The sequence below is a fragment of the Heptranchias perlo genome, chromosome 23 (genome assembly GCF_035084215.1).
Source record: "Heptranchias perlo isolate sHepPer1 chromosome 23, sHepPer1.hap1, whole genome shotgun sequence".
Classification (NCBI taxonomy): domain Eukaryota; kingdom Metazoa; phylum Chordata; class Chondrichthyes; order Hexanchiformes; family Hexanchidae; genus Heptranchias; species Heptranchias perlo.
Window position 1 is genome coordinate 31,915,738 of NC_090347.1, and position 25,318 is coordinate 31,941,055.

A 25,318-nucleotide genomic window follows, 5' to 3' on the forward strand; every position below is an offset into this window, starting at 1 on the left:
TGGTTCACTTCACAGCAGAAAGAGTCGAACCACCTCCCCTTGACATTCAACAGCATTACCATCACCGAATCCTCCACCATCAACATCCTGGGGGTCACCATTGACCAGAAACTTAACTGGACAAGCCATATAAATACAGTGGCTACAAGAGCAGGTCAGAGGCTGGGTATTCTGCGACGAGTGACTCACCTCCTCACTCCCCAAACCCTTTCCACCATCTACAAGGCACAGGTCAGGAGTGTGATGGAATACTCTCCACTTGCCTGGATGAGTGCAGCTCCAACAACACAAGAAGCTCGACACCATCCAGGACAAAGCAGCCCACTTGATTGGTACCCCACCCACCGCCCTAAACATTCACTCCCTTCACCACCGGCGCACTGTGGCTGCAGTGTGTACCATCTACAGGATGCACTGCAGCAACTCGCCAAGGCTTCATCGACAGCACCTCCCAAACCCACGACCTCTACCACCAAGAAGGACAAGGGCAGCAGGCACATGGAAACAACACCACCTGCACGTTCCCCTCCAAGTTGCACACCATCCCGACTTGGAAATATATCGCCGTTCCTTCATCGTTGCTGGGTTAAAATTCTGGAACTCCCTATCTAACAGCCCTGTGGGAGAACGTTCACCACACGGACTGCAGCGGTTCAAGGCGGTGGCTCATCACCACCTTCTCAAGGGCAATTAGGGATGGGCAATAAATGCTGGCCTTGCCAGCAACGCCCACATCCTGAATAAAAAAAGTTGTAGTTATCCCTCCATCCCTGCCTTAATGGCAACTGAAATATTTTTTAAGGGATTTCCTGGCATCAAGACTGGCTTCTTTGTATATTTATACAAAATCGCATTCCTAAACATATTAAATTTAAAAAAAATCTGTGTTTATAGTAATGGCAAATCAAATCCAGTCAGTGTCAGTTCCTTGGAAACCAAGTTTTTGAAACCCATCAAAAATTGTGGATTGCATTTAGACATTTTTATTTGGGTGGACTCCCCACCTCCTTAGTGGAATACTGTATATGAATTGTGCATCGTTTGGATTTGGTTTACTGGTATAAATGAGGTTCTGCATTTACAGCCACAGCAGGGGAATTCAGGTTAATGAGGAGACCAACTACAATAAAAGGATCCTTTACAGTTCTGCTCTGGAATTGCAAAATATTATGCAAAGAGCAGTGATGATTGCCCAATAATTTACTGTAGAATAGTTTCTTCCAACTATGTTATCAAGCTATTCCCTCAGAAAGGAAGGCAAATATCAAATCATTGGAAGGCCAACTATGTTGATCATGATCTCATCCGAACCCCTCAATAAAATTAGTACCTTATGTTTGCTCCAGAGTATCCATTATTCTCTAATTTATACCTGTAACATCACTGTAACATATGGCATCACTCTTACCTCTGAGTCAGAAAGTCATGGGTTCAAGCTCACTCAAAGACTTGAGAACATGAGAGGGTGCTGCATTGTTGCCTTTTGGATCAAGCACGAAACTGAATCCCTGTCTTCCTGTTTAGGTGGACACGAAATATCCCACGGCATTATTTGAAGATGAGCAGGGGAGTTCTCCTGGTGTTTGCTCAACAGTCCTCCCTCAAGCCAAAACCACCAAAACAAATTAACTGGCCATTTATCTCATTTGCTGTTTGTGGGAGTTTTATGCGTGCAAATTTGCCTACATAACAATAGCAACAACATTTCAAAAAGTCGTTCATTGGTTGTGAAGTGTGTAGTACTGAAGATGTGAAACGTACTATATAAATGCTGTTTTTTTCTTTCTTAATATTATAATACTATGATATCACATCAGTCTCAAAGTTTTCAATCAATCTAATTTGAGTTCTACTTTTAACTCTCATTAACATTGGTTTTATTTTATGGGACTATCGGCGACTCATTTGTTCCATAATTTATCCAAGATTGAAGAGAAGGCTGTAATTTAATCACAGAATTCATGTTACATTCATAAAGCTTCACTGGTATGGTTTATGATGCCATCTGAATTCCTAAATACCAGCCGTATTTATCTCTTCCTACCATCCACATCCATTACAATGTAAATAAACAGGTTTTAGGGAATAGTTATTCTGGTATTGCATTGGCAAACAGTTTACACAGATTTTGCTCTCACTTGGTTTGGTGAATATTTGTACTAGCTTTACATTATAGTCGTTTTATTTCACAGGATTTATGTCCTAGACTTGCAAATCCATACGGAGTTTATCCCAACACTCTTCAGTACCAGGGTTTCAGTTACATCTGGACTGGAACAAATGAAGTACCTTCAACATCCTGAGGGCTCAATGCAGCTGGAATATTTAAGCTGATAATAGGATCTACTAAATTTGCAAATAATCACCCACTGCATGAAAAACAGATGATTTTCTATATTATGTAGCTGTTGGATATGATGAATCTATTAAAAGTGACATTTTCTGGCCTTCAGTCTGCAAAACATCCTTTCTAAACAATCACTTGACGAGTTCAATTAAAATCAGTGCATTAATTTTGTAAAATCAAAACAATAAATCTATTTAGCATGAATCCATCACCTCAGTTTCACACTAATTTATTTCATTATATCAGGCAGTTGTCATGATAATTGCATGACAAATATTATGATAGAGCTTAGTATGCAAACAATATTCAATTTGCTTTTTATGAAGTTAATATATTTCAGTGCATCAGTTGTGATTAGTCTTTTGCTGGACTTGTTAAGAATTCTGCTGTTTTGAGTTTCTTTTACCTGTACACCCTCTCTTGAAAGATTCCAGTAGTTAGTAAACAGCTAATTACACATGACCCAGTGGGCTCGTAAATCATATGTAGGCACTGCTGCTGTCCTGGATGAATAAATCATGTCTAAATACATCCAGATCTTGTTAGAATTTATTATGCAGACAGCTGACAGCCACACACAAGAGTACGTTATTAATAAGGATTATTCTTCCGATGCAGCACAAATGAAAACTCAGATTCTTTTTGAACCAGAAATGGTTCAAGTTCCAATTGAAAATGTTTCTAAGTAGTGTCATGAAGATTGAAGATGTATATCTAAGAGTGTACAGGTATAGAATAATAAAACATGCAAACCACTGCACGCAGTCATACCGTAACACGAGTCAAGTTACGTTTCATCTCTTTAGTTACATCCAATTCTTGCTTCTTGCACATCCCCGATCTTAACCGCTCCACCATTGGCAGCCGTGCCTTCAACTGCCTAGGCCCTAAGCTCTGGAATTCCCTCCCTGAAACCCTCTGCCTCCTTTAAAACACTTCTTGAAACCAACCTCTTTGACCAATACCTCCTTGTGTGGCTCGGTGTCAAATTTTGTTTGATAACGCTCCTGTGAAGTGCCTTGGGATGTTTTACTATGTTAAAGGTGCTATATAAATGCAAGTTGTTGTAGTGAGATCACAGTGTAGTGAAAGCAAACATGCATTCATGCTATGACATTCAGATGGCAAGCAACTCTTGCTAATCACTTAGACATTCAGCCATTCTCTCTTCTACTATGATAGATGCTGAACAAACCAATACTTCAAAAAGAAACACCACTAAAAAATAATAACTAGTCAATCATCCCATTTCTATGTGTGGGATGTTCCTGGTGCAGATTGGTTGCTGTGTTTGCTTACATAAAAATCAATGCACGTAGGGATGTTTTTATGTGAGAGAACTATATAAATGCATGTATTATTTATTTGATTCTCATGAGCTTCATTCTCATGTTTGTGATCTATAGTACACCATTTCATGTATTATAGCCTAGTGGGATATCAATTGATTAAAATAGAGTTTCTCACTTCGTGGAAAGACAATTGAATTGGATCACATTTTAATATAAATACTTGGGTATTTCCGCTTGTGCACTGAATATTATTTTGATCAATGCATCTATAGAGCCATGTAGCCTGATTTAATTTATTTCTGTAGGTTATTTTATTTTTTAATTCTCCATCTCTTTTTATTTATATTTATATTTATAAAGGGTGTTACTTTATTTCTTCTTCTTAAACTGATTTTTTTTTAAATTGAAAAACCAAGGTGAAGCCAAAGACCCAGGTTCAAAAGAGCAAAAGAGAAGACTCAGGAAATCACAAAGTAGTGATTCAATGACGCCAAGCTTGAGCTTTACAAGTCTGAAATTTTTTAGGAGGAAGAAAAGGCATTCAATAGTTTAAAGGTAAAGAATGAGTTATGTTGTAGATTGCAACACAGTGAGGGCTGTAGGGAGGAGGGAGAACATGCAGGAAAGCTTGTCCAGAGCAAAGAATAAAGACCATAGTTCAGAGCAACACTGCTAATAATAGCATCAATAAGATAAAGATAAATATAAAAGGTTGCAGTGGAGAGAACGGATGGAAGCTGGGTGAAAGGGTGAATCACTCATCAGAAGTCAAGCTTATTCTAATACCCTGCACAGAAATACATAAATGCTGGAATAAAATGTCCAATCCGCCAAAACAATTGGATCATGCTGTTACCAGGCATTAGGCCACTTTAATTTTCAATTTTTGTGAATAGGAAGATTTTGTTATTCATCTGGAATTCAGGCCTCACATAGAACAAATAGCTGAGCAACATTTCCTTATACTGATTTTGATTCAACAATTCCAGTCTGTTGGATTTGGTCTCAAGTTCAGTTAGCTTGATCAGTTGAGATCAAAGATCAAAAACAATGCTGATTCACACTCACCATCTTTAACCAATGACTAAGCTTTGATTGCAACACAGTGTCTTCTTGAATTGCAGGCATCTGATTTTGAAAGGATGGAGTTAGCTTCCTGAGGCCTAACAGGTACGCAAAATGCATTTCTTCAAGAGTTATAAATGTGACAGAAGAAAATTGTTGTCCTTTATAATTAGATGAGAAACTAGCCAGAAGTGAACTTGAAGCACCTGAATAAGTTTGTCGCCTTAAAATGTAAGGGACTAAAGAGAAGATTGAAATAACTCAAATAATTCTAAACAAATTTACTGAGGCTCCAGATGTCTTCACATACATGCCAAAATGCAGTAGCTTTTTTGCCATATCATCTGCCAGTGAAACTTGACTTTGAAATGTCATTCAACCAAACCTGGCTCTCCAGCTCTGGGACAAGGGCTTGAGCAATTTAATGGCACCCCTAATGTATTCTCAGTCATTCTTATCCTCTCCTCTGGTGTACTCTTGTGCACTAGCTTGCATTGGAATTTCGATAAGCTTAGTGCTCCATTTCAGGAGATGATCATTATCTTAATCTAATCTTTAAACTGTTGCGACACTACAGACTTCCTACAAAAACTCAGCACCCACGGACCTGTTGAACCAGGAACACTTCTCACCACGATGGACGTCTCCGCACTCTACACCAGTATCCCCCACGATGACGGCATCGCTGGGACAGCCTCAGTACTCAACACCAACAACAGCCAATCTCCAGACGCCATCCTACAACTCATCTGCTTCATCCTGGATCACAATGTTTTCACCTTCGATAACCAGTTCTTTACCCAAACACACTGAACAGCCACGGGGACCAAATTCGCACCCCAATACGCCAACATTTTCATGCACAAGTTCGAGCACAACTTCTTCACTGCACAGGACCTCCAACCAACGCTATACACCAGATACATTGACAACATTTTCTTCCTATGGACCCACGGCGAAGAATCACTGAAGAGACTACACGATAACATCAACAAGTTCCATCCCACCATCAAACTCACCATGGACTACTCCTCAGAATCGGTTTCATTCTTGGACACACGAGTCTCCATCAAAGACAGGCACCTCCGCACCTCATTCTACCGCAAGCCCACAGACAACCTCACAATGCGCCACTTTTCCAGCTTCCACCCTAACCACGTCAAAGAGGCCATCCCCTATTGACAGGCCCTGCGAATACACAGGATCTGCTCAGACGAGGAGGAACGCGATGGATACCTACAGACGCTGAAAGACGCCCTCGTAAGAACGGGATATGACGCTCGACTCGTTGATCAACGGTTCCGACGGGCCACAGCGAAAAATCGCACAGACCTCCTCAGAAGACAAACACGGGACACAACCAACAGAGTACCCTTCGTCGTCCAGTACTTCCCCGGAGCGGAGAAACTACGCCATGTTCTCCGCAGCCTTCAACATTTCGTCGATGACGACGAACACCTCACTAAGGCCATCCCCACGCCTCCACTAGTCGCCTTCAAACAGCCACCCAACCTCAAACAGACCATCGTTCGCAGCAAATTACCCAGCTTTCAGGAGAACAGCGTCCACGACACCACACAACCCTGCCAGATCATCGACACAGATACCACCATCACACGAGAGCACACCACCCACCAGGTACATGGTTCATACTCCTGTGACTTGGCCAACGTTGTCTACCTCATACGTTGCAGGAAAGGATGCCCCGGAGCATGGTACATCGGCGAGACCATGCAGACACTGCGACAACGGATGAACGGACACCGCACAACAATCACCAGACAGGAGGGTTCCCTCCCAGTCGGGGAACACTTCAGCAGTCAAGGACATTCAGCCTCCGATCTTCGGGTAAGTGTTCTCCATGGTGGCCTTCGAGGCACACGACAACGCAAAATCGTCGAGCAGAAATTGATAGCCAAGTTCCGCACCCATGAGGACGGCCTCAACCGGGATCTTGGGTTCATGTCACGCTACATGTAACCCCACCAGCGAAAAAAAGTTATCTGTTTTTAATACAACTGGTCATTCTCTCTCTCTCTCTCTCTCTCTGTATTTGTGATCTGACCGTTTGTGTATTCAGTAGTCTTGGATGTAATGTTTCCCTGTCTGAACACCATCCATTCCTTTGATTGCTGTGATTATCTCTCTGCCGAGGTGTGATAACGGGCAGTTGGAAAGATTATCTGTAATCACCAGGCATTGTTCTCTGACTATATATGCTGTGACTTAATGGAACCCTGCACTCACCTGACGAAGGAGGAAAGCTCCGAAAGCTTGTGATTTCAAAGAAAGCTGTTGGACGATAACCTGGTGTTGTACGACTCCTTACATTAAACTAAAATGAATCTTGTAAGTATCATATCAGCACCATTCTACTGTTATGGTCTCCATTTGTCAGAAATAGCTATAGTATGACGACAGTAATGTTCTGTAAAGTAAAATTATGGAGTGTGAGGAGAACCTGAGGTATAAAAACACAATAAATATGAGCATTGGCCTAAGGAAGAAAACATTTTTGGGAAAAAGTACTTCATGTGTCGAATACCAATGAGGGTGATGACACCTCTGGGGAGTGCAGTCAGAAGCAAATCCATGGCACTATCGGAGAATCAGTTGCACAAGTGTAGAAATGCAGTCGTCATAGGGAATTCGATAGTCAGGGGGATAGACAGGCGTTTCTGCAACTGCAGACATGAGTCCCGAATGATGTGTTGCCTTCCTGGTGTCAGGGTAAAGGACATCAGGACATTCAGCGAGGGGAAGGGGAACAGCCAGAAGTCATGGTCCATGTGGAAATCAATGACATAGGTAAGAAAAAGGTTGAGGTCCTGCAGTCAGAGTTTCAGGAGCTAGGGTTGAAGTTAAAAAGCAAGACATTAAAAGGTAGTAATCTTTGGCTTACACCCAGTGCCACGCACTAGTGAGTCGAAGAATAGTAGGATAAGACTGGTTGATTAATGACTGGAGAAATTGTGCAGGAGGGAGGGCTTCAGATTCCTGGGGCATTGGGAACAGTTCTGGGGCAGGGGGGATTGTTTCAAGATGGATGGCTTGCACCGCAACAGAGCTGGGACCAATATCCTCGGGGGGCAGTTAACGAGTGCTGTGGGGGAGGGTTTAAACTAATTTGGCAGGGGGATGGGCACCAGGATGAAACGTGAGAGAGGCAAAAGCACTAAAGTAGTGAATAGTTCAGGAGTAGGAGGGATCAAAAGGGGCAAATGAGAGGCAGTCTCAGATAAGATTGGAGTGCGAGTGCGTAAATGCACGTAGCATGGTAAATAAGGTTGGTGAGCAACAGGCTCAAGTCGCCACATGGGACTATGATATAGTGGCAATAACAGAGACCTGGCTCAGTGAAGGGGAGGATTGGGTACTTAGTATTCCTGGCTACAAGGTATTCAGGAAAGATATGGAAGGAAGAAAAGGGGAGGGGCTGGGAGTATTGATCAAAGAAACTATTATAGCATTGGAAATGGATGATGTAGTTGAGGGGTCAAGGAGAGAATCTATTTCATTAGAATTAAAGAACAATAGAGGAGCTATTAACGCTACCGGGTGTATACCAAATAGTGGGAAGGAGATAGAGGAGCAAATATGCAGGCAAATTACAGAAAGATGCAAGAACTATAGAGTATTGATAATGGGGGACTTCAATTATCCCTCTATAGACTGGGACAGTAACAGTGTAAAGTGAGAATTCCTGAAATATGTATAAAAGAACTTTCTTGTTCAATCCGTTTCCAGCCCAATGAGGAAGGAAGCAGTGCTGGATCTAGTTCTGGGGAATGAAATGGGGCAGGTAAAGTATGTTTCAGTGGGGGAGCATTTGGGGATCAGTGATCATAATATCATTAGGTTTAAAATAGTTATGGAAAAAGAGAAGGAACAATCAAGTGTAAAAATACTTAACTGGAGGAGGACTAATTTCAGTCAGTTAAAAAGGGATCTTGCCCAGGTGGATTGGAATCAAAAATTGTTAGGCAAAAACAGTAATTGAACAATGGGAGGCCTTCAAGGAGGAGATACATTCCCATGAGGGGGAAAGGAAGGGCATCCAAAGCCACAACTTCCTGGATGACTAAATATATAGAGATTAAAATGAAACAGAAAAAGGAGGCTTATATTAAATGTAAGATTCATAATAGAGAACCAAGCTGAATACAGAAAGTACAGAGGAGATCTAAAAAAGGAAATAAGATGGGCAAAGGGAGAGTATGAGAATAGATTAGCGGCTAACATAAAAGGGAACCCTAAAGTCTTTTATAAACATATAAATATTAAAAGGGTGGTCAAAGGAAGGGTGGGGATGATTAGGGACAAAAGAGAAGATCTTCATGAGGAGGCAGAGAGTATGGCAGAGGTAGTAAATGAATACTTTGCATTGGTCTTCACTAGAGAAGAGCCAATGTCGCAGCAAAGGACGAGGCAGTAGTGATATTGGAGAGGATAAAAATAGATAAAGAGGAGGTAGTTAAAAGGTTGGCAGTACTCAAAGTAGAAAAGTCACCCGGTCCAGATGGGATGTATCCTAGGTCGCTGAGAGAAATAAGGGTGGAAATTGCAGACGCTCTGGCCATAATCTTCCAATCCTCCTTAGATATGGGAATGGTGCCAGAGGACTGGACGATTGCAAATGTTACACCTCTGTTCAAAAAACAGGAGAGGGATAAACCCGGCAATAACAGGCCAGTCAGCCTAACGTCGGTGGTGGGGAAACGTATAGAGGCAATAATCTGGGACAAAATTATTTGGCACTTGGAAAAGTATGGGCTAATAAATGAAAGTCAGCACGGATTTGTTGAAGGAAAATTGTGTTTGAATAACTTGATTGAGTTATTTGATGAAGTAACAGAGAAAGGTGATGAGGGTAGTGCGGTTGATGTCATGTATATGGACTTTTAAAAGGCATTTGATATAATACCAAATAATATACTTGTTAGCAAAATTCAAGCCCATGGGATTAAAGGGACAATAGCAGTGTGGCTAGGGGACAGAAAGTAGAGAGTAGTGGTGAATGGTTGTTTTTCAGACTGGAAGGAAGTATAGAGCAGTGTTTCCCAAGGGTCAGTATTAGGACCACTGCTCTTTTTCGTATATATTAATGACCTGGACTTGGGTATACAGGGTATAGTCCCAAAGTTTTCAGATGACATGAAACTCGGAAATGTAGTAAACAATATAGGAGGATAGTAACAGATTTCAGGAGGACACAGACAGACTGGTGAAAAGGGCAGACACATGGCAAATGAAATTTAATGAAGAGAAGTGTGAAGTGATACGTTTTGGTAGGAAGAACAAGGATAGGCAATATAAACTAAATGGTACAATTTTAAAGGGAGTGCAGGAACAGAGAGACCTGGGGGTATATGTACACAAATCTTTGAAGGTGGCAGGACAAGTTGTAAAGGCCATTAAAACAGCATATGGGATCCTGGGCTTTATAAATAGAGTACAAAAGCAAGACAGTTATGCTAAACCTTTATGAGACACTGGTTAGGCCTCAGCTGGAGTATTGTGTTCAATTCTGGGCACCACACTTCAGGAAGGATGTCAAGACCTTAGAGAGGACGCAGAAGAGATTTACTAAAATACGACCAGGGATGAGGGACTTCAGTTATATGGAGAGTCTGGAGAAGCTAGGGTTGTTCTCTTTAGTGTAGCGAAGGTTAAATGGATATTTGATAGAGGTGTTCAAAGTCATGCACGGTTTTGATAGAGTTAATAAGGAAAACCCGTTTCCAGTGGCAGAAGGGTCGGTAACCTGAGGACACAGATTTAAGGTGATTGGCAAAAGAACCAGAGGTGACATGAGGAAAATATTTTTTACACAGCGAGTTGTTTTGATTTGGAATGCACAACTTGAATGGTTGGTGGAAGCAGATTCAATAGTAACTTTCAAAAGGGAATTAGATGAATACTTGAAGGGAAACCATTTACAGGGCTGTGGAGAAAGAGCAGGGGATTAGGACTAATTGGATAGCTTTCATAGAGCTGGCACAGGCACAATGGGCCAAATGGCCTCCTTCTGTGCTGTACCATACTATGATACTATCATAAAAACTAAGCCTAATTATTTCATATTAATGAGACCTCATTATGGAGGAGATCCCATAATGTGGGTGAAAGGCCTCCTCATATATATGACCTCTGATGGAGACAAGGCCTTGCTCTAGTTTATGCAAATCATTCCAAAGTCATATGGATCATTGCATATATCCTTGCTCTTGGACTGGCATCAAAGTGCAAATCTTGGTGTTTGTCATTTTTTTTTAAAAAAGGATTTATTTCAGGTCATGATTTCAACAAACTCATTTCACAAGCTCGAATAAACTCCTTGTCCAGCCAGTGACTAAACGCGGTGATGTTCCATTTGAGAAAGATCCTCTCTTGCTAATATTACAGCTTAAAGCCTCAAATTCCTTGTGAAGAACAGCAGCTGCAGAAGTTTGTACTTTGCTTTAAAGTTGAAAGAACTCACCGTGGAATATCCTTAGGGCTAAAAGACTCTTGCCTTGGAATTTGGCTTTTTGAGTCTCAGCATTTGAACATTCATATATTTATTTATCTGCAATTTGAATGGAAGCTTCGACCCATTTATTTTAATATTTGAAGACCTGAATTTCAAAGTAAATATGGTTCCAAGCTTCGGGTGGAGTCTCCAGTTGTGTGGTAAACCAAAGTCCTGTTGAGACCAGGCATCATTCAATTCCATTCTGCTATCTGCTGAGGAATTTTGCACTTGATTTTCACTAGATCAATACTAGAATCAAAGAGCATCATTAACCGATTTGATTCTTCTCTGATTTGTTTTAAATTATTTTTTAAAAGTCCAAAATCATGTAGACTTATCCTCTACCAGTGGAGGAAAGTGCTGTATAGTCAGTGAAACATGTCTTAACTCATTAATATGCCACTCATCACCTCTCGCCTTCCCCCACCTTTGCCATGCTCTGCTGGCTCCTTATGACCAGTGAATCAAAAGAGTTGTGCTTTTCTAGTTCTTGTATGGGCTCTCTCCACATTAGAGCAATCAAAACATACTTCCATCCTTCACTTCAGAATCTAGACTACTTCTGGTTTCCTACAACTTCTGCTCCACCACTGGAGGCCAGTCATTCAGCTGCAATGCCCGTGTTCTTTGAAACCTAAAACCGTTTTGCCTCCTTGTCTTCCTTCTAACCCTCCTAAAATCCTTCTGTCTGACCCTAAAATTCCTCCTTGGGCAATTGAATCCACCTACACTTAAAAGGGATGCGCCTGTGGCTAAAGGGGTTGAGTTTCCTCTGGCAACCTCTCATAACTGTGACATTCCTTTTGTCTTTCATAAAGGAGAGGGTTTGGAGGAACATTGGCCCCGATATTACCAGGGAGGCGGGTTGGCATTGACTGGGCACGTGGGTAACCTGCCCAGTAAAATCAGTGGGTTCCCCACACGATCGCGAGTAAATTGAAGCCACTTACCTTGGCTTCCGGGTTTCCCGTTGGAAACCTGCGCAGTGGGCGGACTGAGTGGAAAGACAAAGGTGTTGCAGCCAAAACTTTGTCTGAAGTGACAGAGTGCCCTGCTGCAATAAATGAGGTATTCCCCCCAACAACTGTCAAAAAATCCTTTGCATCTCCCACTGGCTGCGCTGACTGAAACACGTCTGTTCCAACAGGGAGTGTTTCCCACAGCACGGGAAACACGCTGAGAATCCATGAAAATTCTACCCCTGCCAAAATCTCCTGTCAATGAGGTCTGTCAAGTACCTGAACTAGGTAAGTAAGTATTTAAATTGTCATCCCGCCGGCTTTAATTGCCGGTGGGAGTCCCGCATGTGGGAGCTGCGCGCGCACCCGAACGGGTCACTGGGGAACCCGGAAGTGGGTGGGTTGGAGCCGGGCTCCGTACCCGCTCCGGGATTCCCCGATTTTACGAGCCCCCCCCAAAGCACCCGCGCGGCCATCCTAAAATCGACCCCATTATGTCCAAATAAAGGATTCGCATCGTAACCTTTGAGCCAAAAATAGGTCACCACCTTACACATGGTGAAATCTGTTGATCTGAAGCTGATCTAAAAAACAATGCACTGTACTCATTATATTTGTGATAACTCAAAAATATTTTCTGCTTCTGCACCTCCCCATGGCAATGTGGAAATATGCAACTTTCAGGTACATTGTTCAAAGTCCACTGTTGAATCATTGGCCCTGATATTTACGGGGAGGCGGGGAAAACCCGGCAAGGCCGGGGACCTGGAGGTCCTGCCTGGAATTCAACGGCAGGAACTCTATCATTTTTTTCTTCTGTTTCCCAAATTGACAGGCTGGCTGGCTGCTGGGTGGGAAAATCAGCGGCAGGAGGCCGCAGCCGGGTACCCTCGGGGACAGTCCGCGGCAATTGGGAGGGGGGAAGGGAGTGAGAGATCAGGATTTGGGAGGTCGGCGATCGCGGGAGAGAGCGAGAGATCGGGACTTGGGAGGTCAGTGATCACAGGAGGGAGTGAGGGTGGTTTATATCGAGGCCATTGTTTCAAAGTAGCTACGACGATCACCCTGAAATCTTCTTGAGAATTTAATAAGCCTCCAGATCCATTATATGAGGCACCATCCTATTCTGGGGAATGGCCTCCTTGAACAAAGCATTAGTCTTCATTAATAAAATGGCTCCATGAGGGAAATCCTACCGAACAAAATTTACTTCTGAACTTTGGCAGAATTCTCTGGTAATATCAAAAGCAACACCTTCTGATCACCTGAAGAACTCAAACCACTGGTTCTCTCAACTTATTGGCTTTGAATCATCAATGGTTAATCACCTCTGAGTTTATCAATTAGATCCATTAGTTCTAGGGCTGATAAACTGGCCAGTTTTGTATTGATGCTAGTTACTGTCAATGGTAGATTCAGATTTCAGTTCACCTCGGTGCTGTAGCACTCAAGTTCAGAGCTCCATCAACAGTGGGCACAGTATAAGGAATCCCTAAGAAACAAAGGAACAGGCCCAATGTTACAATATATTTTAGGTGCATGATCTTTATTCAGATGCTATAACCTTCCTCTATAAAACTGGGAATGAGAGTTGTAATTTGTTGTGCTTCCTTGGATCGGGCAATAGTTTTCTGAGCTAGTTACCAAAGAAATATCCAATAAAAGCAAAGCCCGTCCACCCTAGTTATGTCAATCCTGAAGTTAGGTATGTTTTCCAAAGAGTACAAATGTACCAGAAAAAAAAAATGAGTACTCAAAATAATACAGGCTGATTGGATTGCAGCTCTGTAACAGTCAAAACCCTCCATCAAGAAAAAAAAAGTTGTTTTCTATCATTTGTTGATTAACACCCACTTTTCTTTCTCCCCCCCCCCCCCCCCATGTATAAATGGCATAATATACCTAACATGCAGCAGTGCCCATTCTCAGTATCTTACATAAATCTCACTCATGGGCATTCAAGCATTTCTACTCCCCATCAGGTGCATTTGAAATCTCAGGCTACAGCTAACAACCTACCCCAATGTGTGTTCTTCACAATGACAAACAGAGCTCCAAACTGTATTTCGGTAAATCTTTAGAGCTCATTAGTTGCTGCCCCATCTTGATCATCTTGCCACGTGGTCTCATGCCCCTCTGACTATATATCCAAAATGCTGAGGTTTTCTTTACTTTAGGGAGTATCTTCCTCTGTCTCCGAACCAAAGATTGCTAGTGCAAAAGCCTCAATCAATAATGAGACGTCTCTTGTGCATCATTTGCTCTTCTCTCCCCTCAAAGACTTGGCATGAGAAAGGCTGCTTTTATCCATCCACAATGCAAGCGCGAGAGCCTTGGAAAGGAGTTTAGAACAGATTTACCCATTGACAGCTAGCCAGGATGTGTACACCAGTGGTGCTGCACGGAAGTCTCCCTTTCAGGAGAAGACCTGGCCAAGACTATCCAAACTGTTTAGGTTAAGGAACAAAAAAGACACTATGGGGGTTAAATTCGATAACCCCTGAATCCGGGTGGGGTATCGTGGTCCGCGATTAACCCGTGCCCGGTGCTTCTGATGCAGGCAGCACGTGAGATTCACGCTGCCTGGTCATTAACATGATGTTTTCGTGCAGCCAGTGCTACCCGGACTGTTGAGAGGCTGCACGCACAAGCATGGTCAGCTCTAGTTAAAGGCAGCCTGCACCTCTTAAAGGGAAGGTGCACAGTCAATGAGAGCAGTGCAGGATGGCAGGCAGGATTGCTGGACCAGCAAGAGAGCGCGCACCAAGGTTCTCGGACGATGCACTGGAGGTCCTGGTGGAGGGGGCGAATGAAAGGAGGGACATCCTGTACCTGCGGGGTGGTAGGAGACCCTCCAGACACCAACTGCGCAGGCAGTGGGAGGGAATGGCCCAGGAGGTGAATGTCGGGAGCACTGCAACTCGCCGTGGGTGCAGTGCCGAAAAATGTTAATGATTTGACACGAGTGGTCAAGGTGAGTGAATGCAAGTGTCAAGTGGCACATCCAACCAACTGCACCACTGCTCCACGCAACACACCCCCCCGTCACCCACCCACCAACAAACACTGCCCATCCATACGCAATGCTGCACTTCGCATGCTGCATCTCACCCGCACAGAGGATCACATTTGCGGGCCACACAATCACCACCCATAGGTCACACAGACTGGCAGCTATTCTACCATGACAGGCAAATCACCCAGACACCGTGCATGATATTTACTGACACACTTCCCTCTGTGGGAAGATGGCACATGACAGCCAGCAGCAGGAGAGACTTGAGGGAGGACAGGCATGCAAACATGTTGTCACCCCCCGGAGGAGTCAGTGATACCTGTCATTGGGCGGGTCGTTGCTGCGAACATGGCCACCGGCAATGCTGGAAGTCTTGATGAAGGGGGTCTCTGTATACCTAATCTTCCCTCTCATCCCACAATCTTTTCTTACTCACGTGCTGCAGATGCTGTCAGCATGCATGTCTTACTTGCTCCTCTCCCCACTCCACAACTCAACCTGTTTTCCTTTGGGTTTGCAGATACCCAAAAACACATGGTAGCACCATCCGAGGAGGAGGAGGAGGAGGAGGACACTGAAGCCACACCGTCACTCGATTTGACACACGCATCCACCAGCTCAGAGACTGACACAGCGCATCGTTTAGAAGCGAGGTTAGAGGAGGGATCTGCACATGGTGCGATGCCAGGCACAAGTGAGCAGTATCCGGGGCAGGGGGGAATGGATACCACAGGTGCCAGCTTGCCAGAGGGCGAGGTCGCACAATGGTTCTTCTGCCGAGGCGTCAGATAATGACTTCGATGGGCCACGCTACAGAAGATGGCTGATGGGCGTACACACCAAATGCTTGGTGCACTGGAAAGCCTGCCAGAAAGACTGTGCACAATGACAAGGGGCATGGAGGAGTCTGCCTCGAACTTGGCCCAGGGCTTTGCACAGAGGTTGGAGCCCATCCTTTCCAACATGGAACGGGTGGTCACCTCCATCAGCACACCTGAGGTACCCACCATGAGGCAGTGTCTGATGACCAATGTTGCGGCTTCCATTGCCGCACAAACCGATGTCATCAAAGGTCTGCAAGCTACGCTTAAAGCTCAGACTGCTGCAATGGCAGCTCACACTGCTCTGGAAGCACAGACTGCTGCTATCGTGGGTCTTGGTATCACTGTGGAACGGGGCTTCCAGGGCGTCACAGCACTCCAGCAATCAGTTCTTCAGCTGATCACTAGGATGCTGAGGCGCCGCCCCGTGCGAGTGGCAGTGGCACCATGGCAGTCGAACCTGCTGTCTTCTCTCTGGACGACAGCATTCCTGCTCCCACCCCTGCCACTCCGCCAATGCCCTGTCAGCCAGCCAGGCCAGACTGCCACAGCCCATGCAGAGATGATGCAGTCTGAATTCGGACCCTCCCGGCCCAGAGCTGCTCGAGGTCGTCCTCCAAGGCCATCTGCACTCTCCTCCGTTGAAGGCCAGCAGCCTCCCACCACCGATGCTCCAGCACCTCAGAGGAGCACTAGGATAGGTAAAGGCACACAAACAAAAGGCACGAAGGGATTGCACAAGGGTGAATCGTCTCCTTTTGTTTGCGCATTTCATTTGTTAATTTATAAAAGCAAATTTGAATTTGCATTTGGTGGTGGTTTTTATTTCTGCGACGAGCTGAGTAAAAAAGCAATGCGTAATCAAAGCGGGTGATTTGATGGTCATGGGGGATGAGGACGGGTGGGAGTATAGGACTGTTGGTGAATGGGGAGATGTCGTTCATTGTATTGATATTGCTCATGGATCAGGTGAGCACACAGAGCCATGGCAGACAGGGCCAGTGTTCCTTGTTGCCCCCTTGCGTCTTCCTCCACTACCCCCTCCATCTCCTCCCCTTCATCCTCTGCCTCTTCCTCTGGCTCAGGGTCTTGCCGGATAATTGATGGCAAGGACTGTTCCCTCATAATGGCGAGGATGTGCAGCATACCACGATGATTCTTGACACCTGCTCAGCGGAGTACTGCAGGGCTCCAAAAGAACAGCCAAGGCAGCGGAAGTGTTGCTTTAGGACGCCTATGGTATGCTCAATGACATTGCAAGCAGCAGCAACATGGTTCTCGTTATTGGCCCGCTCTGCACATGTGCGTGCATTCCTAACCGGGGTCATGAGCCACCTCATGAGGGGATAGCCCTCATCACCCAATAGCCAGCCATTCACTTACCAAGCCAGTTCAAAGATAGCTTGGGGAAGCCTGCAATGCGAGCAAATCCTCATGCCTGCTCGTTCTGCTTCTCTGTCAAGAGGGAACATGATGAATCTGTTGCGCATCTTGTATAGTGCCTCCGTGACCTCCCTTATGCAGCAGTGCACTGCAAACTGTGAGACATTGCACAGATCGCCGGCAGAGGCCTGAAAGAATCCAGAGCTGTAGAAGTTCAACACCACGGTTACCTTGACAGCCACAGGCAATGCTGTCCTTGCCCTGCTGAGGCTGTAGTTGTGGCTACAGCAGGTGACAGATCTCTGTCACGACCTCTTTGGTGAACCTCAGCCGTTGGATGCACTGATCCTCGCTCATCTGGAGGTAAGATAGGTGTTCCCTGAAGGCCCTCATGGGATATGGCCTCCTGCTCAGTGCCCTGCACCACCTCCTCTTCATCCCTCTCCTCACTCTCCTGCTCTGCGTGGCCTCTCTGCAAGCTCCCAGTCATGGCCTATGCCCAGCGGGAGCCCAAGCAGACCACCCATGGTTGCCAGGAATCTTGTTCAAACACTGTTGTAAATTACACCAACCGTAAGACAATACCTGCCAAACCACTCTCAAATATACTGTAGCAACTCTCTAAGTATAGGCAACTTCAACAAACACGTCCTACCAGCAGCCAGAAGCAATAATCCAGCAACCAACCTACAACACCCTTTAAATAGCACTGGTGGGGGGGCCCTCCAGGTACTCTAAGACATGTTCAGATGTTCGTGGTTAAAACAACACCTTGAGTGGAGCGTTAAGTGCCAAAATGGTGTATATCACTTTAAATCAGCATTGCACACCAATCTAACACATATTATCCCAACTTTACATGCTGTTGACGTTTGTTGTCTGCGTGCGCGAAACCCTTTACCAAGATGGCATCCGGTGCACGTACTGCTAGAAGCATGTGCGCGCATTCTGGACGCTATTTTGGAACTTCGGGACACCGCGTAATGCCGAAACAACGGGCGCTACACGGCCCAATTTCTAGCCCATCCTCTAAGAAAAACATTTCATAACATGTATTATCATGTATTTGATGCATAGCTTTGAGTCCAATTTGAGTGCAAGAATTTTTTCATCTCTAAAATCGAGCCTGTCTGTGCATCTCCCATCCAGCTTAGTCCCCTCAGTCTTCAGTTTCTTTCTCATCACCCCTGCCATCTCCAAGCTCTTCTCTTCCATGAGACTTACCTCGTGTTCCCTTGATCTCTTCCCATTCAACTCCCAACCACTCAATTGCTTAGGAACCATCACTCTCTTTTAAAACTGCCGTCACCGTCTGCCTCCTGAGAAAGGCTACTGTCGACCCGCGCACACCCTCCCCAACTATCATCTTCAACCTCCCTTGCGCCCTAGGGTCTTCAAATGTGCGGTCACCACCCAGCTTAGTACCTTTCTCCCCCAAAACAGAGTGTTCAAATCTCTACCAGCTTTCATTCTGCTCACAGTATCGAGACCTCCCTGGTCAAAGTTATGAATGACATCCTCTTTGACCGTGATCATGGTGCATTATCTCTTCTCGTCCTGCTCAACCTCCCCACATAGTTTGATGTGGTCAACCATGCCATTTTCCTGCATGAGCAAAGTGGGACTAATTTCCATTCTTATTTGCCCAAAAGCAGCTTCTTCATCTCCAACAATGGTTTCTCTTGCCTTCCCAGACTGTCACTCATTAGCTCCCCACGAATCTATCCTGGACCCCCATCTTCTTCCTCCTCCTCCATATGGTGGGCCTCATTTTTTTTATTTATTCGTTCATGGGATGTGGGCGTCGCTGGCGAGGCCGGCATTTATTGCCCATCCCTAATTGCCCTCGAGAAGGTGGTGGCGAGCCGCCTTCTTGAACCGCTGCAGTCCGTGTGGTGACGGTTCTCCCACAGTGCCGTTAGGAAGGGAGTTCCAGGATTTTGTAGGCATTGGGACAGCTTCCACAGGTATACTGATGACACCACTCTTCCCTCAATCCCACAACCATCTTTGTGCTGTCAGAGTACCTGCCTGGCATCAGGTCATAGAGGAGTCAAAATTTTCTCCAAATGAACACTGAGAAGACCGAAGACATCATTTTCAGCTCCCAACATGAACTCCATTCTTTTGCCACTGACTTCATCCTCCTTGCCAATCACCTACTTAGGATGAATCACATGGCTGAACACCTTGGAATCCTGCTTGACCCAGAGCTGAGCTTCAAACCCCACATCCTACCCATCATTAAGAGCATTTACTTCCATCTATAATATATTATCTTCCTTTGTCTCTACTTCACCCCCACTGGTGCTGAAACCCTTATCCACGTTTTTGTCACCCCTAGACTTGATTTCTCCAATGTTTTCCTTGCCAGTCTCCCACCTCCATCCTCCATAAACTCCAACTTGTTCAAACTCAGTTGCCAAATCCTGGCCTGCACTGTCCCTTTCACTCATCACAGGAACTTAATGCAATATTCTACATGAGTTCATGTATATGCCACTAATACATAGGAAAGTGAGTAGGCCATTTAGCCCCTCAAACCTGTTCGCCATTCAATGAGATCATGGCTGATCTGTGACCAACTCCATATACCCGCCTTAACCAAAGGTATTAAGGGATATGGGGCTAACAAAAATCTATCAATCTCAGATTTAAAATTAACAACCGAGCTAGAATCAACTACCGTTTGCAGAAGAGAATTCCAAACTTCTACCACCCTCTGTGTGTAGAAGTGTTTCCTAACTTCACTCCTGAAAGTCCTGGCTCTAATTTTTAGGCGATGTCCCCAGTCCTAGACACCCCAATCAGCAGAAATAGTTTCTCTCTATCTACCCTATCAGTTCCCTTTAATATCTTGAAAACTTCAATCAAATCGCCCCTTAATCTTCTAAATTCCAAGGAATACAACCCTAGTTTGTGTAATCTCTCCTCGTAATTTAACCCTTGGAGTCCAGCTATCATTCTAGTAAATCTACTCTGCACTTCCTCCAAGGCCAATATATCTTCCCTAAGTTGCGGTGCCCTGAACTGAGCACAGGTGTGATCTAACCAGGACTTTGTATAGTTGAAGCATAACCTCCAGCCCCCTTGTTTTCTAGTCCTCTTTATATTAAGGGCCACCATTCCATTAGGCTTTTTAATTATTTTCTGTACCTGCCAATGACATTTTATGTACATGGACCCCTAAGTCTCTCTTCTCTTTGGACCGCCACTGTTTTGAGCTTTTCACCATTTAGAAAGTACTCTGATCTATCCTTTTTAGGTCCAAAGTGCATCACTTCCATTTCCACTGACCTACATTGGTTCCCTCTCCTCATTGCATAAATTTAAAATCTTTGTCTTCACAGCTTCTCCCTGACCTGCTTCTGCACCCTCCTCCAACCTTATGTGCTCTCCCACACCCTTCAGCTTTCTGAGTGACATTTTATGCATCCCCCAAACCTTTCTGCCCCCACCCTCCCAACCGCCACCCTGGCAGAGCTTTCAGATGCCTTGAGCCAATCTCTGGAACTCCCTTCCCAAACTCCTCCACCTTTAAAACCTACTCGGTATCTGTTCCTTCATTCCTTTCATAATTTTTTCTTCACTTTCCCCCCCCCCCTGTAATGTGAAGCAGCTTGGAAGATTTTTTACATGAAAAGGTATTGTATAAATGCAAGTTGCTTTTACTGGAAAGGAATCAGGACAATTGGCAAACTGTAAGCAAAGCAAAATTAAAAAAGGAAAATGTATTTGTTTTAGTCCTTTAAAGTGTTGTTTCTCAAATTTGCTACTGCAGTCAAAAATCCAAGATTTCAAATGATAAAGATCCTCCATGTAATTTGTACACATTATTTCAACAGTGGTGTGATATGCCAGGAAGGTTAAGTGGAGTGATAAATCTTCGGCAGTCAGTGCCTGTGTGTTTATAGAATGCAGACTCAGGAGATTTTACCCAGCACATTTATATTTATAGGGAGTGCAACTAAGTATTACTAAAACACCATAAAGAAGTGTTTACCTTGATATAACCCAACAGAATTAAATGCAGAGTGTTTTAGAACACACACCAATGGTTCCGTAGTTGATGCCACGGTATATCCTGGGAGGCAGTTGAGATGTGTGCAATTACAATGGGCAGCGTTATTCTGTGTTAAAGTAGCTGATTAGTAAATTTGCTGGATTGCTTTGTGACCAAATGTACTTGTCAGTTTATTAATAAAGCTTGGACTGCCTGTGTTTTACTCATTGGAATATATTTCTCTTTCAGACTTGATTTATCTTTTGCTGTTTCTAGGAGCTCGAGTACATTGCTCATACCATGCCTCGATAAAATCTATATAGGATAACAGTTACTTAGCAGTGTGCAGCAACTGAGAATAATTCAAGATTATTTATTTCAACAGGATATGGCTGGCGACAACTAATAATTTAACCCTGCTGGCTGCTTGTAAAGAGTGAAATTGTACTGGTTAACAGCAGGCAAATCAGATGAGGTTACAAACCATGAATGAAATGCAGACAATTAATAAATGCCTGAACCCCAAGATTCATTGCGTCCTTGAAATCTCAGTGTGTATATATGTATATATATAAATAATATTTAATCAGTGTGTTTACTGTGGTGCTGCTGATGTTAATATGATCTCCCTCTTACCTGTCTCTGTTGAGTTCATGTTGGTGTTTTCTTATATCTGTTTTCCCTCTTCTGCTTTTGTCTCTCTCCCCATAACTCTTATTTTTTACTTCTCTGTCATCTTCTGCTTCTCTCTCTGTCTTTTTCCTTTCTTTTAGACTGAGAGGAAATGGATGGTGTGGCTGGGAAAGGGGTCACCGAACTCTACAACCTACATTTTCCAGTAGAGGTTGCAGGGAAAATGTGGCCCCCTACAGCTAACAATTGCCTCAATCTTGTTTAGTTAGCGTGCCCTTGATGAATACCATGTAATGAGATACCCTGTCTCCATTATTATCTCATGTTTATAGGATAGTGGCATGGGAAGCATTACTATCAGGTACCGTATGTTTCTGCCTTGTTGTGGAATGTGCAGGATTCAGCAGATGGCTGCTTGGCTTAGGAGGTAGGCTCAAGGTCCTGCAGAACGGACATGTGATTGTGGGTTTAAAAGTTAGGACGTAAATCGTATTTGTTAAAACCTTCTCGGAGCGAGACTAGACATGCTCAAGTGGTATCAAGGACCTTAGAGAGTGCAACGTGGAACCTTGTCGGTGATAAGCTTTGCCAGGTTGTATCGCAGCATCTTATTTAGTATGTTATAACTGTACTCTTGTATTTTAATATCTATTGTAACTTCTTAATAAAATATACATTGGCTTTATGGTTTAAAAATTGTTATTTTATTTTTAAATAATGTTGATGTCTTTGGAAGCATATTGATACTAATTTAGAAGTATATTGATACTAATTTAGAGCTACAGGCAGGTGTAACGCAAAATTCCCAAAGATATCATAAGTAAAATCAATGCATTCAGTACAAATTAAGTCACAGAAAGGCTAAAAAGACCGAAAACATATAAATCCCCAGGGATAGTTAGTATTTATCCCAGAGTGCTGAGAGAGACTGGGGAGCAAGTTGGTGATGCACTGACACTTAAAAAGGGAATCAATGGACAATGGCAAAGTACCAACAGATTGGAAAGAGGCTAAAATGATGTCCATATTTAAAAAGTTGCACAAAACAGGCACAGCCAACTTCAAACCCAGTACTGTTACTACCACTGCATGTAAAATAATGGACTTGATCATCAAGAGTAAACTTGAGGATCATCTGTACAATAACAATCTAGTGAACAGCAGTGGACATCGATTCAGAAGGGAAAGATCCGACCTGATCAACTACTTCTACTTCTTTGAGGAAGTAATAGCCCAAGTGAACAGTGGAACGCCCTATGTCCTGGATTCAGAAGTTCAATGTAAATTTGCAGATGATATCAAACGAGAAGGGACAGTGGAATTGGAAGAGGCAATTCAGAAATTACAGAATGAGTTGGACAAAACACATAAGTGGACAGAACAATGATGGATAAGATTTAATGCAGACAAGTGTAAAGTGCTACACATAGGAAGGAAAAACGGATGACATGGGCACTCCTTGAATAGTGCTGAAATAGCGAAGGCTGAAACAGAAAGACACGTAGGAATTTTAGCAGGCTTGACGTTAAACATATCCAAACAATGCAGAACTGCAATTAAAAATGCCACTAGGATGTCAAAATAAATAACCCAAACAGTAGAATATAAGTCAAAGGAGGTAATGATCAAACTGTACAGTGCTCTGGTGAAACTACACCTTGAATAGAGGGTCCAGTTCTGGTTGCCAAGAAACAAGATAAACATACAGTAGCATAGTGGTTATGTTACTACACTAGTAATCGAGAGGCCTGGACTAATAATCCAGAGTAATGAGTTCAAATCCTGCCACGGCAGCTGGGGAATTTAAATTCAATTAATTAAATAAAATCTGGAATAAAAAAGTACTAGTATCAGTAATGGTGGCCATGAAACTACCAGATTGTCTTAAAAACCCATCTGGTTCACTAATGTCCTTTAGCGAAGGAAACCTGCCGTCCTTACCCGGTCTGGCCTAAATGTGACTCCAGACCCACAGCAATGTGGTTGACTCTTAATTGCCCTCTGAAATGGCCGAGCAAGCCACTCAGTTGTAAAATTTCACTGCAAAAAGTCATAAGAATAAAACCGGACAGACCACCATACTCACAGAATCATAACGTTCAGCCAACGTCCCAGAATCTTCCATCACCATCCCTGGGTATGGCCTGTCCCACCGGCAGGACAGATCCACCAGAGGTGGTAGTACAGTGACATTCAGTCAGGAGGGAGTGGCTGTGGGAATCCTCAACATTGACTCCGGACCTCATGAACATCGGGTCAAACATGGGCAAGGAAGCATCCGACTGATTACCACCTGCCGCCCTCCCTCAGCCGATGAATCAGTCCTCCTCCATGTTGAGCACCACTTGGAGGAAGCACTGTAGGTATCAAGGGCACAGAATGTACTCTGGGTGGGGGACTTCAATGTCCATCACCAAGAGTGGCTCGGTAGTACCACTACTGACCAAGCTGGCTGAGTCCAGAAGGATAGAGCTGCCAAACTGGGCCTGCGGTAGATGGTGAGCGAACCAACACGAGGGAAAAATCTACTTGACCTCGTCTTCACTAATCTACCTGTCGCAGATGCATCTGCCCATGACAGTATTGGTAGGGGTGACCAATGGACAATCATTGTGGAGACGAAGTCCCGTCTTCGCACTGAGGACACCATCCAACGTGTTGTGTGGCACTACCACCATGCTAAATGGGATAGATTAAGAACAGATCTAGCAGCTCAAAACTGGGCATCCATGAGGCGCTGTGGGCCAGCAGCAGCAGAATTGTATTCCAGCACAATCTGTAACCTCATGGCCCGGCACATTCCTCACTCTACCATTACCAAAAAGCCAGGGGATCAACCCTGGTTCAATGAGGAGTTCAGAAGAGCATGCCAGGAGCAGCACCAGGCTTAGCTAAAAATGAGGTGCCAACCTGGTGAAGCTACAACACAGGACTACATGCATGCTAAACAGCGGAGCAACATGCTATAGACAGTGTTAAGCAATTCCACAACCAACGGATCAGATCAAAGCTCTGCAGTCCTGCCACATCCAGTCGTGAATGGTGGTGACAATTAAACAACTAACGGGAGGAGGAGGCTCTGTAAAGATCCCCATTCTCAATGATGGCAGAGTCCAGCACGTGAGTGCAAAAGACAAGGCTGAAGCGTTTGCAACCATCTTCAGCCAGAAGTGCCGAGTGGATGATCCATCTCGGCCTCCTCCCGATATCCCCACCATCACAGAAGCCAGTCTTCAGCCAAACCGATTCACTTCACATGATATCAAGAAAAGGCTGAGTGCACTG